Source organism: Staurois parvus, unplaced genomic scaffold, assembly GCF_062004578.1.
Source record: "Staurois parvus isolate SC_StPar_1 unplaced genomic scaffold, SC_StPar_1.0 ptg000056l, whole genome shotgun sequence".
NCBI lineage: Eukaryota > Metazoa > Chordata > Amphibia > Anura > Ranidae > Staurois > Staurois parvus.
In genome coordinates this window covers 14,492,401-14,511,085 of record NW_028317852.1, presented here as the reverse complement: position 1 = coordinate 14,511,085, position 18,685 = coordinate 14,492,401, and the positions used below count along the sequence as shown (strand labels likewise).

The window sequence follows — 18,685 nt, the reverse complement described above, 5'->3', positions numbered from 1 at the left end:
GCACACAGAAGGTAAGTATAGCAGGTTGTTATTTTCCAAATAAACCCCAGAACCTTTAGAATCGCTTTAATGTATAGACTGCAGTCGGAGTTAGGCTGTTTGGTTCCAGTGTTCCTATTTGTTTTTCTACATATAGGCATTGTGGTGTGGAGCTATGTGCAAGGAGCAGTGCGCTGGGTGACTATTTCCCATTCCAGAATAGTGGGAATGGCTCAATGTTGGCTTCTGGTATGAACCAGAATTGAGTAGGTCACATAACTTCGAGAGTGTTGAATAAAATCTGGTGCTCTCAGTGGTGGACAGTTTATAATTTAAATTTAGTCAGTTATAGAGGGCCACAGAGGTGATATATCATGGCAAGGTTTAGTATTTAGGCAATGAAGGGGTATTACATGGAATGTAAAAAACTTGCAATGGCAAGAAATAATTTTTTGTTTGATAACAACTATAATGGTAGTTAATTTTACTGCTGGCCTGACCAATCTCTAATTGGCTAAGTGTGAGGAAGAGAATATATGTGTATATGTATGCATTAGCAAATCATTCATACTATTATAATTTTTTAGATTGTTCAAATATTGTTGAGTTTATTTTTTATGTGTTTTATTTTCTGAGGATTTTTAAGGATTACTTTGTTTTCTGCATGGAGAGTTCACATTTAATTATGATGTATTCCATACCAATGCGCCCATAATGGCAGTAGTTTGGTTTATACAAATTATTCACTCTAGACATCCTGCTGCCAGTCCCTGATGATGACCAAATTGGCCAAAATGAGTTGGTAGGAGTGAGCAGCAGTGGTGTCAGACACAATTCGCTCTATGTCTTGTACTGAGGAAAAGGGACGTTTTTTTTTAAGATTCTCTTTAATGTTTTAAACTTTGACTAAAGTTTAATCATCTGAGCAATTTCATTATCTGCATCTTTAGACAGTGACAGATCATCCATCTGTCACAATCCAATAAATGGCCTTGTTAAATGGTTTCTACTATAGTTTGTATGATCTTGCATTGTACACAAAGTTCTATGGGTCAGCGTCTGGAAAATGATAAAGACAGTAATGTTAAAGTATACAATCATAATTGCACGCTTATAATAGCTGTTTTATAATGTATAACATTTCAAAGAGAAGAATCCAACAATTTAAAAGCAACTTTGTTTTTAAAAGTGGTACTAAATTCTGTGCTTTTATTTAAAAGGTGTTCTATGATCTCAGCACACACTTTCATTTTTTAACACCAGCATTGCAATAGAAATTCATACAATAGTTATATTTGACAATCCAGTATAAGCTTACTTCAAAAATCTCCTTTCATGTAGTGAGTTCTGTCTGTCTGCTGTCCATCACTATCCGCAACTTCCTGGATTCCCAGCATGCTGGATGCTTTTTGTGTGTGTCTATGAAGGCATACAGCACTACCAGGAGTGCACACACCTGGGTGTCTCATTAGCAGATGGTTAACAGGCAAGGAAATAAAAATGGCTGCAGGAGAATAAAAAAGGAATTTTTAATAAAGAATATTAATCATATGATGTAAGTGACAAATAAATATCTTTGAAATATCACTTTAAAACTAGCCTAAAGGATTCATTGCCAATACAGTATTTCCATTCTAATACTTTTCATAAAGAATATTAGATTAAATGCAACATTTCCACAATTAAAATGCAACATTTTACCAAGCAGGTTAGTGTCAGTGCTGGTTACGGCAGCAAGCAGTGTGATGCACATTTCAGAGTTTTGCACTGCTTGTTTTTTTTTTTTTTTTTTTTTCATTGATGTGTCTCATATACACTTAATTTATGACAGCACTGCAGCAATGATGTGTTGTGCTGTTGTGCGGTTACGTGTGGTGTCATCCAGTACATCACATCTATGTGCTGTAGCAGTGGCCTGCATTTCATTTATCCAGTGCAGAAAAACATACTGTAGGTCATCGGACATACAGTGAATGAGCCTAAGGGCTAGTTTAAAGGATTAATTGTCAATATGATCTTTATTTTCAGTTACTCTTCATAAAGAATAGAAGATTTCCAAGAGGGGATTCTAATATTTTAGAAGTAACTTTTCTTTAAGGGTAACCTAAAGGATTTATCGTCAATACATTTTTTCCTTTCTGTTAGTTTTTATAAAGAAAATGCCTTTGCCCAGGACATTGATACGTTGTAACCTCTCATTAATCCATGACTGTTTGGCAAATGAAAATGCCTGTCTTTAGTTTTTGAAATCTAGTTATTGCCAGCAGGTCCATTTGACCTGCTGGCAATAACTAGATTTCAAAAACTGAAGACAGGCATTTTCATTTGACAAACAGTCATGGCATGACCAGTTGAAAGTTATGTAAGTGTATGAAAAGTCACTTATAAATGATAAGTGACTTTTCATACACTTACATAACTTTCAACTGGTAAAGTTTTAATACTGGATGTGGGACTAGGGCATTGGTTTTGAGCCTTTCTAACAAATACAAATGAGGAGTTAACAATAGAAGTAGCTCAGAGGGCACTGCCCCTTGCACAGAGTTACAAGGGAGGAAGTGCAGACTAGTTTTGTAAAATATGTCTGGTCTTTCTAACCCTTGGATTTGAAATGAGCAATTACGTTTCCCTTAGGCCTTGTATTTAGTTGGCAGCTGAATTTTCAAATCTGTCTGAAAGTATGTTGCCACTGAACTGTCTATACAGTGCAATGTATAGACAGTTTGCCTACCAACATGTCTTTGGCGTGTGGGAGGAAACCCATGCAAGAGAACATGAAAATTCTATGCAGGTAGTGTCGTGGTTGGGATTTGAACTGATGAATTTAGCACTACAAGGCTGAAGTTTTAACCAGTAAGCCACCATGCTGCCCTGGTCATGGACCCAGGTTGCCATTTTTCCCAAGATAATTACTTGACAATCAAAATAAAAGGAAAAATAATGTAGCAAATAACTAACCATATTAACACGTTATATCTCCACAACAAGAGGAAGTGGCTGTGTCTAACAATATCCCACAATTCTCCCCAAGTTTCACTTAGTGTAGCTGATAGTTATGTTGGCATATGGCTGGCATTCCCCAACTTCTAGTGTTACTTATGCATGTAGGCCCCAGGTGTGGCATGGTCCATCACTTTTTGTGCTAGTGTTTCTGTGGCATCTAGACGTTTTTGCTTTTGTAATCGTCTATCATATAAGATTAGGGCCCACATTCACCATGATTTGTGTTCATCCTTACATGGAGTGTTTTTTCTTCAAATCAGCCATGAGAACCATAATAGTGCATTGTGAGCCATTGCTGAGGACAGCAAGGTTAGACGGCGCAGCAGCAAGCATCAATATGTACAAATTATTATTACTATACAGGATTTATATAGCGCCAACAGTTTGCTCAGCGCTTTACAATATAACGGGAGACAATACAGCAACGATACAGTTCAATACAAGAGGGATAGGAGGGCCCTGCTCCTTGGAGCTTACAATCTAGGAGATTGTGATAACTCTTAATGCCTTCTGTTCACTTCTGGACATTTTTGGTTAAATTCATCAAGAATGATCAAAAACATAACTTTTAATTATGTAGCCTTTCATGGTTCCACATATGTAAGCAAATTAATAATATTTGTATACAAAGAGGAGCAATATTATTTTCGCCACATTTCTCAAATAATTATATAATCCATTACCTTTTCCACCAACATTGCATGTTTTGCAATTAAATTTACAGATTCACAGTCAGGGTGATCAGTGAGTTGTAGCAATGCAATTTACCTACCAGTGTGATATCAAGATAACTAATGACACTTAACTTGTCATATGTGGGAGTGGTTGGATCAAACCAGTATTAAAGTTCAGTACAAAAGAGTAATAATTTAAAGGGAATTAATCATCTCTGCCATATTGCTTTTACTAAAGAGAATAATGAAGAGAATGGGCACCTTAAGTCCATTCATCTGACTGGCCTATATATAGTTTTGGCACAGCCCTTGTATCTAAAAGCAATTATGCAAGAGTATAGCTGACCATGCATGGTTTGAAGTTTGGCGGATCCCTGCTGAATTAGCCAAAATTCAAGCTGTAGGTGGGCCTATCAGCACCAATTTGCTTGACAAACTTAAATCTGAAAGTGGAAGGAGTGGGGCAGGTATAGACTGTTGCAAGTGTGCAGCTGTCTGAATGCTTAAGTGCGCAGGGGAAATTCCTTCATCCACACTGTTTTACATGGTGGGGCCAATTAAGTGATATCTCTAGTTGAGGCCACTGGACTGAATGAGAATCATAAAGCAGTGTTTGGATAGCTTTAGAATAGGCAAGAATTTACTGGTCCTGTACAGACTAGGGGAATAAATTAATACTCATTCCCTATCAAAGGTGCATAGAAAATAAATGCTGCCTATAAATAAGAGTTTATTATTATAAACGTACAGCTGTAGACTAATAAACAAAAACTTCAATGTAAAGTTTCTTACATTTAAAGTTTCTTACATTTTTAAATAAATATCACCTCGTCTGCTTTACAGCTTTGTATATTCCTTTGGTTTTGTATGCTTTTCTTGAAACCAAGGTTAAGGCTCTGAGCACTCTTCTATCCATTGACTCAGTAAGATTGATGCATGTTATTGGGAGACCTCCATAACATTACCATCTGAAATGCATCCTATCCTAGCTTGACAACATCAGTTGTTCCAAGACTCTTAGGGGTTTATTTACTAAAGCTGGAGAGTGCAAAATCAGGCTCACGTCTGCATAGAAACCAATCAGCTTCCAGGTTTCATTGCCAAAACGTAATTGACCAAGCTGAGGTTAGAAGCTGATTGGTTTCTATTCAGACGTGAGCCTGAGCCTAATTTTGCTTCTCCAGCTTTAGTAAATAAACACCTATAAGTTTTTTTACATAAAATATAATAAAGGATGCCCATATCTAGAGATAATTTTCCAGAAATGTGGACTTGCTTCATTTGAAACCCTATTGGCTGCTTTGAACACCTGCCCTGGTTTAGACTCTGATTTCCAAAAACTGATGCAATGAAAACTGTGTTATTGCAACTATATTTAACACTCTAAGAAACTCGGAAGGTTCTATTTATTTGTTCTGTTGACTTATTTAAAAAAAGAATAGATGAAGCTTTAGGTAACCCGTCATGCTGTTTTTGTCCTTTAATTATTGTTATTTTTAATTTCTTACTTGTCTATAAATGGTAATTAAGCTCATGACTTGTAGATACTTGACTGTGCATGTGCTGTTACGTTTTGTAATAGACACAGAGGTCAAAGCTTGCCACACACTCCACGTCTTCTTTGTGTACTGTCTGGATTCTGTGCCAGAATCAATGAGATCTAAATGTGTTATTTTGCAAGTTTCAGTAAACCTAGCATATGCCACAATTCCACTTTTAAATACATCTTTTCTACTGGAAGAGCAACATATTTATTTCTGTATAAACGTGCACTTACTGTTTACTTATCACAATTGGGGACTTACCTCTATTGCCATTGAGGCCATAGGTATATCCCTGGCGTTGATGACTTCATTTATAAGTGCAGAGCCTAAGGGGGTTTACAGTGTCAGCTGCTTTGCAACCAATCTGTACAATCCCATACTTATAGAGTCAGCTCTTTCACTGGAGCATACCCAGATAAATTGGTTCTACATAATAAATCTTTTATAGGTTCCATGTTCCCTTGTAATGAAATGCATATATGTGCATTAGGAAAATGGTTGAAGATCAGAATTGAAAAGATTGCAGCATTTATAACACATTTTATACCTATTAATACATCTCTATGTTTAACGTTCCATAATAAATCTTTTTCCATCACAATTATTTAATTTTGGATGCCACTCTCAATATAACAGTCCCTCTTATAAGGCAAACACATACATGTAAAAGATCAGTAACATCTGTGTTCTAAGTCTCCTCCTCGTGAGAATCTCCAGTTAAAGTTTACACATGCTTGTGGCCTAAGGGATAGGTTTGAAATACCTGTTAGTATTTGCTAATCCTGGCCTATAAATGCTTAACCCTATGTTGCTGTTTTTATATAATTTATATTGACAACATTTACCATCTGGAAACATGTAGCAAAATAGTATTGTTTGTTAAATTTCAAAGTCTTTTAGTAGTTTGTATTTCAATTCTTCTTGCATTGGCTTGTATGAAAACAGCATTTAAAAATGACCGGTCCTAAATTCCCAGAATTCACAGATGCAATTTACCTAAAAATAGAGTCACTGCATTAAAACATGGATTGAATAGGTGATTATGTTGCATTTGGATACAGTAGGATGAAGCTTAATGTCATACATTTTGGCATACTAATGCCTTTTTTGGTATCACTGAAAAAAAAAACTTTAAAAAAATACTACCCTACTGAACCTAGGGCAATTGTAGGGGTTTATGTGCTAGTAAATGTAAAATAAATTTGAAATTTTGTAATGGTTTCCAGAGCTCCTGCATAAATACACTCCCCTGATCTCCTTCTGATTTGGTAGGACAAGAATTGCTACACTAGTAAAATTGTGTACTCCATTCTCTCTCTCTGCAGCTGGAGAATTATATTATTCCAGATATTTTTTAGAAAGGGCAAAAAGGTAATAATTTGCATAAAGCATACAGCCACATATTCCATTAGCCTAGGGAGTTGGGCAACATTAAATGGGTTTTCACAAACATATCTGTATTTTATTTATCAAATATCTCTTGCATGAACATTTTCAGGTTCCATTGTTGCCCTATAGAGGGTCTCTTCATATTTTATTTAAATAAAATTCCAAGCAAACAGCTAATTGCACAGTTCAATACAAATTCCATATATCTTTACTGGTCTGCCTATCAAAGCATTTGTAATGTCTTCCAACTGAAGTGTGCTTATCTGCTACAAAGATTTCTCTGCTACTTACTGCTTTGGCATTATTGCTTAAGGGCCATGTCATACTACAAAATTTGAAAATAATAATTTGTAGCAGCTACAAATCTCTGTGCTTATTATCTCTGGCACTTAGCTACAGATTTACAGCTGTAGCTGGCTATAATACCTATCTATGCAGCTACAAATCGCTAGTGGGCTATGATGATCAGCAGCTGCATTGGATAACATAGCTACTGAAGCTAGCCATTCTTCCACTAGATCCAGGCACTGCAAAGAGTCAATCACTCAGCCACTAAGCTGAAAATCACTTAGGTCCCATTCACACTTTGCGTTTCCTGAATGTGGGACAAAATACAAAGGAAACATGCGTTTGCAGCACGTTTTTTAAACACACTTTCTGTGACATTATTTGTTATTGGTACCCAAATGCGTCTAACATACATTGGTTTTGTCGAGGGGGAAAAAACATGTGACAGTCCACACCCGAAAAGGTGCAGGAGCTTCTTTGGTATGTTTGTCACACATAGGGCCTTATGTGCGAGGCTTGGAAAAAAAAAAACGGGAACGAAGTGTGAAGTGTGAATGCGGCCTTAGACTTTCAGCAAAGCAGATCTTTTATTGCCTGCAATTATTTTTGTTCTAGTCACATAAATACTAAGTTGAGCTTCTGCAAATCATTGTTCCAAAATGTCAGTGTGAAATAATGCTTTCTGGCCAAATCGAGCGGAGATGATGACGATCACTCATTGTCCAGTGAGCAGTCAGAAGACAGAGAAGTGATATTAGAAGCTGCATTGCTGAGCCAGTGAATAAATGGGTCACCTGCTGGCTTTAAATTGTGGCAGATGTGTGCAAGTGAGAATTACAAATTTCTTACAGCCTGTAAAATAGCAAACACATATGTATTTCAAATAGTCCTACTCTAAAACAAGCCTTCTCTGTCAGTACAAAGCATGAAAACAAATCCTAAAAAAAGATAAGGTGATGTTATCTTTGTATTAAAGTGGTTCTATAGTCTGAATGTCTTCTACCTTCAATCTATACATGAAGGTAAAAAGACCTTTGTGTGCAGATCCCCCCTCAGCCCCCCTAAAACTTACCTGAGCCTCATCTCAATCCAGCGATGTAGATTGCGATGGGCTCTCTAGGTTCTCTCCCTCTTCATTGGCAGAGCCATTGGTTCCTGCCGCTTCCAATCACAGCCAGGAGGAGGGAGTGGGGGGCGGGCCGAGTTGCACTCTGTGTGTCTTGTAGACACACAGAGGCGGCTTTGGAGCAAGCACACATGAATGAAACCAGGGGGAGGAGCCAGGAGAACCAGCGGGGGACCCGAGAAGAGGAGGATCGAGGTTGCCCTGTGCAAAACCATTGCACAGAGCAGGTAAGTATGTTATTTTTTTTTATATGAACCTTTAGTATCACTTTAAATTTGTGATCATTTTTGCTTATCTGTAACTCCTCTAATAAAGGTGACTTGGTAGGTAGAACATTGTAACATTTTTAAAAAAGATTTCCAGGTAAGGCTATATTGTACATAATTACAATGATCCAGCTTGGACCAATCTAAATATACATATACTGTACCATACCTAGTATATGATGCTCCTGGAAGCTGGAAATCACTGAAGTAGACACTGATGCTTCAGTGATTACCACTTGCTTCTGGGTCCCATGCTAAGTGGCCAGTCTGATGCATTGCAAAGATTGAAAAGCAATCTCTGAGTCGATGGGGTGAAGAGCATGACATCACTTCCCTGTGTCTCCACTTTGTCCAAGCAGTGGACACTTTTCATTCATTAAGAAAATGCAAAGCATTTTCTGAATGGCACTTGTGTCAAGCGGCCAAACTCCTGTGTTCGGAAAGCAGGAGTGCAGCCCCTCGGTGTGGGACCCAGAAGCAAAAGGAGATCACCAAAGTTATGGTGTCTGATTCATAAATTTTCAGTTTCCAAACGCATGGGCCAGATATGGTATATACATAGTTATATTGGTCCAAGCTGGACCATTGTAACTATGCATAACATAGCCATGCCTGGAATTATTCTTTAACTGCTTGAGGACCACCCCATACAAATATATTGCGGCAGTTTGGCCACTCTGCACCAGATCATGTACATTTCTGGGTAGGGGGCGCTTCTGTCATTTGGTACAGCACAAGTCAATTAGCAGGTCCCAGCCAATGATTTATGGCCAGAACCTGCTGATTGGCTTAGTGAATAACAGTACATAGCCCTATGTTTACTAACAACACAGGGCTCTGTACACTTCTTAGTAAAAGCAACACACATTAAACACATCACACATTGTTAGGCACACAGTTGACCCTTCCCATCCAGTGTTATTAGTACACTGACGATATATAGTATTAGTACTGATCACTGTATAAGTGTCACTGGTGATGTCAGTGTCAGTCAGTTCCCACCCAGTGTCAGTTAGTGTCAAATTGCCTTCAGCACTATCACAGTCACATTCTAAGTTGCTGATCAAGGCCATTACTGGTAAAAAAAAAATTCTATTATATATACCATCGTTTGTAGATGCTATATCTTTCACACAAACCAATCAATGTATACTTTTTGGGAATTTCTTTTTACCAAAGACATTGAGCAGAATACATTTTAGCCTTAATTTATGAAGTCATGATTTTTTTTGTTTTGGATGTGTTTTAGAGCAGAAAGTGAAAATATAGTTAAAAAAAAAGAATTTGGTCTTTTTTTTGTTTATATGATAAAAAACCTAGCGGTGGTCAAATCAAAAGAAAGCTCTATTTGTGTGAAAAAGATTATATAAATTCTATTTGGGTACAGTGTTGCATGATTGCGCAATTTGCAGTAAAGTAGTGCAGTGCTGAATAGCAAAAAAATGCTCTGGACATAAAGGGGGTAATACCTTAAGTGGCTATAGAGTTTGTATTTTTTTTTTTACTAGGAACTCCTTAATGATATTGATTCTGCCAATTTGGCATGTAAACTTCATATGCCCCCTGTTCAAAATAAGAAAACCAACGTTAACACAAACTTGATTGAAGAACGACTTAATCTTAACTATGAATATTTTAAATAAGGCATTCCATAGAGGTGGTGCACAATTTAACCCCTTTGCACCAACTGCCTCCCAGCTTTTAGAAGTCGTAAGGTGAGCATTCAGGTCATGTGACCACTGTGATTGGCTGTCACAGTGGTCACGTGGTTGAAAACCTCCCAATCGCAAGTATGCTTGACTTTACTGATCCCCGCCAGCTACAGTGCTCGGAGAGCGCAGGGAGCGTGCTCTCAGCATGGCAATTTGTTTAAACAGGGCCGCATAAGCCACTGTGCATTAAGGCCCACCCGCCGAGCTGCCGCATGTATGCGTATGACCGGCGTGAAGAGGTTAAAAACAAAATTGTTTTGACAGAATATGCTATAAAAAAGAGATTTTGAGAGAGTCCAGCTTGCAATAATTAGGTAAAATGGAAAGGTTGCCAATCCACTTGTTCAAACGTACCTCTAAACCCTAATGTTTTAGAGTGCATTTGTTGATATATTCTAAGAGCTTGAATGAAGAGCCAAGTGAAAAGAGGATGTGTCCTTATCGGTAACACTTAAGGAAAAAACTATTTAATTTCCTGCCACCTTGAAGAGTCAGGTTTGACTTGGCCTTTGGACAGGACTCCAGGTTGGCTACAACCCCTTAAATAAAGGTGACTGTGGAATATTCTCGAACAGAGACATATTGCCAAAATGCCAAAGCACAATTTGAGAACTACAAGGGTAAGCCAAGTCTTTATGACATTCTATTTATAAACTATCTTTCAGCAGTTTTAAAGTTAGTAACAATACTATGAAATATGCTTACTCAGTTGCATGGTTAATATGTGTTGATATAAATATCTTGAAAGATAATATTTCAATAGATCTGAAGCGTGGGAATTCTTGGAACTGTTTGGCACCAGTCCCAAGTTTTTAAAATAGCATAGAGCATGGTCAATTTATAGGTCACCTCTGATTGATTTTATATTGATGTAGGTCATTATTGTGCTTTGATAAGAAGTCATAGCAGATGTTTTCAGAACACTTTACTAGCATATTGACAGTTAAGTATATTTGGTTTGACAGAAAGATGGCAGATGGGAAGATATGCTGTGCCCAGTATGGAGAAAATGTGCTAATCTCACCATGTTATTATTGCACAACCTCAGTCTGCAGCTTTATGTAACTTCAGCTTCTGGTTGATTGTACGTGCTTAGACTCTCGGCTTCAGAGAGTGTGCAGATGCCGGACAGACACAGCTGATTCAGTATTTATAGGTTGACGTGGTCGTAATATACCAATAAACCAATATGCATCCAATTCAAAAGTATTTATAAAATTTAATTTATTGTTTAATAGTAGCTTATTTTTCATGCTAATTTAAAGGAAGACTATAATGTACAGTCAGTATTTATTTTAAAGAGGACTTGAACTGTGGAAGTTTTGTCCAAATAAGGTATACAGCCTGTGGGCTCCCTGATTTTTTTTCCTGATTACTGACTTTGCTACTGCTTTGTTTTGCACTGTCTATGTGGAAGTGGACATCTTGGATGGGGAAGGTCACTGCTTCCTCATGTCAGTACTGTACCCTAATGATTGGTGTTCTGGTTGGGGGATATTCAAGAATAGTGGATACATATTCAAGACCAGCAGGAGAGGTGCAGAAAGCAAAATTTTGGAGAACTGAAACAGAGCCAATGAGATCCTTGCCCTACAGGTCCTTTGGAACAGTTTTCACCTCAGTGGGCAGCACAGTAGTGACCTCGCCGAATCATCCTCCAAAACTAGTGAGACTAGCAGTCAACAGTACATTTCCTTGGATGATCTCTAACTAGAATTATACAGCTATGAGATTTTAAATCAAACCCCAGTCACGAAAAAAAAACCCTTGCAGAGGGATCCACACTGGAAGAGTTAAATGTTCAAAAAGGCTATGGGTACATGAGTATGGTGTGATACTTACCTTATTCCTTGCTCCAGGTCCAGACCTTGGCATTGCATCTGCTATGTTGCTGGTGAGCAATCTGGGTCAGAACTGTGTCACAGAGCTAAGGGAAGTACTCCAAAACTCCCCTGTAGCTCTTTGCTTCAGGCCTGATAGGCAGCAGATGGACGGAAATAGAAAGCAGCAGCTGTATAATTCACATAATCAATCGGAAATTATTTAATTTATTATTTAATAGCGACTGCATATAATCTATTTTAAATATGTTTAGCAAAGCTTTAATAAATGCAATTTCAGCTAAATGGAAATTATTACTGTATAGTTGTTTAAAGAGCTTATTTAACACATAATAATAGAGAAAAACTGAAGCTGTCTGTGGGGTCTTGCTGATGTGCCCGATCAACCAAATCTATTATTGCACAAGTAGGTTGCCTGGGTTTCCCTCCCGCAATACATTATATAACAAGCATATTTTTGTTTAGTTTGAATACTTGCATTAATATTAATATATTTTGATGTATTTTGGTGGGAGTATGATGTCATTTGATGACAGAGAATGGGGTGTCACAATTTTCTCATGTTCTGATTTTTGGTTAGCGTATTTATATTCTGTCATGCCACTGATGCACTTTCATCACATGCCTGACGAAGGGGTCATTTGAAGATCCATGGTGTGCTGGCATATATGTAATTGGGCCCATGGGAGTGACATGACATATTGAAGAAAAAAATGAAGGGGTACTACACCACCACCAGGGACACTGCCAGGGATGTTTCTTTGACCTTTCCTCAAAACAGAACAAATAATAACCATAAGGTAGAGATGATAATCAATTAGGACATTGAGGACATGGTGCATGGTCTGCCGGTTTGCTTACAGGATCTTGCAAAGATCAACTCCTAATAAATATATTTAATAGATCAATGCAAAGACATGTAAAGCCAATGTTCATGATGATGTACAGTAGCCAATTTCATCTTACTAAACAAATTATGAATTCTAAAAATTGTTTTTGCAATGAAGATGATGAAAATAATTATAATAAACAGTATTAGGCATGAATTCCAGCTAGTATCTGTTGTGGTACTACAAACCCTGTGTTCCTGCCCAAACCTGTTTTAAAGGAAATAGTTAAAAGATTTTCAGAGACTAATTGACCATAATGGAAAAAAATATATGAAATTAAGATCCTATCCCTTTTTTGCTGTACCTTTTCATGTCACATTTTTTCAGGATTTCAGAATATATTTCCTATGACTCATGTGTTCCCATCTGTAAGTTACAAAACATGCTGGCTCTAGCTCTGCTGTAGATTTGTACCAGAGTCTGAGGACATTTCAGAGTCTGAGGACATTTCAGCGCAAAAGACGTATTTTGAAACTAATCCACCCTAAAACAAAACAATCCTTATATTCAGACAGTTTAAAATATCTTTTTTTTTTAAAGTAAACAAATGGTGGCTATTTTATAAATTCTATTTTGTGTATGTGCTTTATCAGTAAAAGCTAACTTCCTTTATCTACTGCATTTTCCACCCAGACGTCTGTAATACTAATAATATTACATATTTCAAAAGCTTGCATTATAGGTGGATGTCTTAGAAAAAATGTTGTGCTCAAAGATGCAATAAAATCCTTTTGGCCAATAATAGCCAATAGCTTATGTAGAAATAAGCTTTGGAAAGGCAGCAAGGACAATAAATAAAGAAACACAAAGTGGTCCTCTTGGATGCGACTGGTAAACTCTACCACTGGAAGCCCCGGGATGTACTGAATCATCCATTAGCAGAAATTCTATGCTCTGCTGAACATCTCTGTCCATGTGAATAGTGAGAAGGCAACCATTATGGTTGGTTTTCTAATGTCCACAGTCAACTACTCCCCCAGACTATTTCTGGAGTGACTATCATATATTTGTGTAATTTAAAAGGGTATGCCTTTTAATAATTGGTTGAATTCTTCCCACTGAAAAAAAATGTTATATTATTTTTTTAAGGGAAAAACGTATAAATGTTTAATATGACTACAAAATTGGCCTTTGGTGATAGATCAAAAGTTAGAATTAAAACATATATTTTGCAGTTATTGAGATTTTCCAAATATCTTGCTTTCAAAACAAAACAAAAACTAATATCCAATAGCAGATAGACTATAGTGGTATTCATTCTAAGTCCATCCCACTCTCAATCAGTTTAAGCTGAAACTAAAATCCTGCATTTACTAGAGGTGGTGATAAATGAAGTAATAAAATAAAGGTGGGGCAATCACCCTTTAGGTAATGACCTCTTGTAAACTTAATCTACCTGTTTAGAGATAGGATTGAAATCTTTACTGTGACTTTCTTTAGTGTTGGATTGTTGGCTTTGGTGTTGAACTGCATCATCTGTTTCATCATAATTGACTCTGTTGATGGTAAGTGAAGTTTTGGCAATGAGGATTTTTTCATTAACGTAAGATAATTTAGGTAACTTGTAGCATACTTATAAGAAATATTTTGATGCAAGATCACCATAAATTGCACATGTTTAGTTTGCACTTTTGTTCATGTTAATTTTTTTAAATTAAAGAATTAACAATTGATCTAAATAACAATAAGACTATGAAACTTATGTTGTTAAACCTGAAGACTTATAAAATCTTAACATGCTCAAGATTGATCAAATTTGTCTAAAACACCAATAGTTTTTTTGACAATACTTGCTTAGTCCCCTGCCCTCTTATCACCTATGCTTAAAATTATCTTCAAAAATATTTATTTTAATACAAGTGGATCAAAGAGGAAATATTGTTTGTTTTTTAATTTGCATAATTTTCAAGATGTAATGGGCAACACTTTCACCATTTTCTAGCTTTTAATTAATAACTGGGTATCACTGAACACATACTTCAGTATATGCTGTTAAGTCAGATTGATTAACCTGTAACTTAAAATTGTCAGAGCAATTCAATATATAGAATCCATTTGTTACTTAGTACACTAAGGGATTAATTTACTAAAACTGGAGAGTGCAAAATCTGGCGCAGCTCTGCATAGAAACCAATCAGCTTCCAGTTTTTTTTTCTTTGTCAAAGCTTAAGTTAAACAAGCTGAAGTTAAAAGCTGATTGGCTATCAGCTGCACCAGATTTAGCACTCTCCAGTTTTAGTAAATCAATCCCTAATTTGTGATACCCAGTGCCACTGTGAGCTGATCCTTCTACAGACATCCTATAGAAGTCAGACAACTGTCCAGTACTGACAGTTATAAATATGATCATACTGTGGTAGAAGCACTTCCATAATACTTATTAACATGATTTTGCGCATTTACAGAGAGAAATTCCCTTCTTAAAGTTGTGAAGTCCCAATTTTAAAATTTACCTTTACCTCTTGCTCTGGAGACAACTGTAATTTTTTTTGATTTTGCATAACTTTGTGTCTTACCAACAATAGTCACCAGCGAAGCTGAATCTCTCCAGCAAAGGAGGACTGCAAAAAAAATTGACTGGAAAAAAAAGTTTGGCTATACATACATTTTAAATGTACTATATTAGACAGAGACAGAGATGAATTGCATGACACAATATTAATCTTTAGATACTTATACATAAAATAAGAATCACTAAAAGTTATAAAAAAAGACTTACCTGCAAACATTTGTTAAAAATTGGGAGATTTTCTAACTACCTAATGATATTTATTTCCCAAAATGTTAACTTTTATGTATCAAAAACTTGTCATATGACTATGAATAAATATAAATATTCCAACCTACACAATAAAAATGCTATTTGATAGAAGTATGCTGAGTTAATACGTTGATGTGGTTGGTAAGCCACAGACTGAATATAAATGATGTGAGTCTTATAAAATTGCAGGTATGTGAAGACTTATATCTAACATTTTAGGAACGGATATGTCTTTAGATTCCTTGGATGAAGTCTCTGTAAACAAGGAAATATATCAATTAAGTAAAATAAACTCACAAAATCAAAGAAACTAGCAAAAGATATACAGCATAACATTAGGGAAAGTCTTATGGTACTTCATAAATTATTGTTTCATTATTGTTGTGGAAGTAACCAAAAAGGTAAAAAAAAGATACTGAGCATTTGTTATGCATGGTTTAGTTAAGAGTTACAGAACAGTATATTTTGATATCTTTTTCCTACAGTTCTTATCTCTACTGATTTCACATGTTCTATTTACCTATTAGAATTTCCACATAGGTTATCTGTCTATAGTCTGGAGTTTGTTGTCCTCATTTGAAATTTGTGTAGACCTGGTATGCTGCCGGCTAGTGTATTCTGCATTTGTACTAAAGTAGGGTGGCAGTGACAATAAATGAAGCAAAGTGACCATGGGATCGACTGTGGTGCAAACTGAGCAGAAATGAATGGGTGTTCACATCGAACACCCAATCTTGTGATGAAGATGCTATATTTTTAATTTGCCGTTTGTATTTTTGGTATCTGGAAGGGAAAACAGGTTTGATTTTTCTCAATACAAATTGTAGAAAATAAGGTCCAAGTTTACTTACCTTTACCTGACTTTTCATCACTTAATCTAACTATACACTTTAGTAAGTCAGATTTTCAGTTTGAAATATATGTTTCTTGGGTAAAACACTATACAACATAAAAAAAAGTTCCAAAACTGTGAAGTTGAGGCGTACTATAAAGCTCAATGGCTTATGACTGCATGCATCTGTAAACGTAATATCATAAATTAGCTCTTTGATACTGGTACTGTATTGTTATAGTTAGAAATAGAAACTTTTGTGACATTGATGCTTAGATATCCAGGCCAAATTATCAGTGTGAGTATTAACTTGACAATAGTTCTATTGCTAATTTAATACCTAAATAATTTTTATACAGTATATTTTTTTAAAGGACGTATTGTTCTTATAAAGGATTTTTAGAGCACCAACATGAATTAAAAGGGGATTTTTTAAAATTCCCTTTTTATACTCATTCTTACTCTTTGCTTGTTTCATCCTCTCATCTTTCTCTTTTTTCTTAATTTCTTATTATATGATTTTCTTCTTCCATGTCTTTGTGTGCTTCTTTTTTCCTTTTTGTTCTGTTACATGACCAGCTCACAGTCTTCATCAACATCCTTTACATACACCTGTATTGCTTCTATTTATGGCCAATGATGCTCATATAAACCCATGCTTGGCTCTGTTTTCCCCACCTCTATAACCAAGCCCCAGTGGGCAAAGCGAAACATCTCAAGGGGCGTGGCTGGAGCAGCGCTGGCAGAGGCCACATTCATTATATAGTAATGCACTGGGTTGGTGAGCGTTGCTTTTTCTTCTCTTTGATAATGCTCCAACATGCATATGTTCACTGTCAAAACTGACATAGTGATTACATGACTGGGAAACATACTGATTGGTCATCATGGGGACTTGAGCTGTCAGTGATAGCTGGAATTGAGAACAATCAACTGCATTAAGTGTCATATCAAGTCGGGAATGTTTTTAAACATACATATCTCCAGCATGGGGCATCATGTATGGGTGGGCGGGATGGGGTTCAAGCAGAACTGTAGCATGGTCAAGGAAAGCCAGGTCTTGCCATAATGTGCAACTATGCACAGCATAGTTGCACGTTATGGCAGATTTACATCTAGATTTGCTCTTCACCAGTGCTGAGAGGTCCAGGATCCATTTCCTACTGCTACCATTGGAGACTTCTTCCATGTCCTGAATGTTACCTCCTAGCTATTGGGTGGCCACTGATGACTTCTGCACAAAAGTGCTGGAATTACATTGTATTGGCATCTGGCTCTATTTTCATCAGATGTCAAGATTGAGGTGGGGTATGTTCTGTGCATGTGCCAAAGGCAGTATATGCAAGAAAAAAATGCTAGGGAAAAGGGGAAATCATTTTGTTGGAAAAGAGGCATGCACAGTCTTTTCTACCAAAAAGCTCTACCACACAGTATTTTTTTTTTTTATTTAAATTTGTTTGCCTTATGTACTTTGATTGTATGTGAGGAAAGCTAAAAATTCCTGGCAATAAATATATCAACAGAGAGTTTTTTTGGACAAACTTGAGAGTAATACATTTTAATTATTGCTCAAATATTAGCTGATAGAAATTGCAAATCCTTCCTGTTTTTTTTTTTTTTTCTAACATAGTACAATTTGTTAGGAAGTGGCAAATCTGCTTAACACTGGGATAAAGGTTATATTTTTATGGACGTTTGTACAATGTGTGACTGGTTTACTATATTGGCACTTATGGGAAACAAGACATAGTATGCAGCAGACTGAGGTCATTTTGCTGGGCCACTGACATACTTGTTTCCTTGTGATGAGGTTTTTGTAAATGAGACAGAGGACTGGAATGTTGGCTTGGAATTTTCACCATTCATATTAATTTGTCCACTAGGCCGTCAGGTCTGAAACACATTTTTTGAGTCCACAACATTTTCTAGATGTTGTTGTGCAAATGAACATTAAAAGAGAAGTGCAGGATTTAAAAAGAAAAACAAAACAAAGAATCATACTCACCTATGTGGCTGCAGCATCGATCTGATGCTGCAGCTGTCCCCTGATGGCTCTATGACCGAAGACTGAGCGATCATATGGCCGCTGATCGTTTACTTCATGGTCTTCAATGAGCAGTAAGTGATGACTGTCAGTTTTAGCACATTCTTCTGCTGAACAGCAGCATTGTGTAAATCAATGTGCTACAAAGATATGTGTAAATATATGTGCCAAAACCAAAATATGTGCCACCAAAGCGCTCTATCTCAAATCTTTGCAAGACCCCTGCAGATGGCCTCTTGACACCGCAGGCACAGTGTTTGTATAAAACCATACCTCTAAACCTCTCTTCCTATTTATCACAGCGCTCCTTCAGTGTTACCTATAACGCTGCCACCT

General features: G+C 36.6%; 1 protein-coding gene and 1 long non-coding RNA gene across 3 annotated transcripts in view; one reads left to right on the top strand and one right to left on the bottom strand.

The window, feature by feature from the left end:
* The window catches only part of LAMB3 (laminin subunit beta 3), a 90,153-nt gene that overhangs the window by 9,835 nt on the left and 61,633 nt on the right, over window positions 1–18,685 (top strand). The window lies entirely within an intron of this gene.
* Window positions 854–16,896, bottom strand: LOC149470013 (uncharacterized). Of its 2 annotated transcripts, none has more exons than XR_016311460.1 (3): window positions 16,768–16,896; window positions 1,298–1,483; window positions 854–1,038 (listed from the first exon to the last, which is right to left on the bottom strand). It is a non-coding gene; the product is annotated as an uncharacterized LOC149470013 (long non-coding RNA). The 2 variants fall into 2 exon arrangements; XR_016311461.1 differs by lacking the exon at window positions 16,768–16,896 and adding an exon at window positions 15,560–15,722.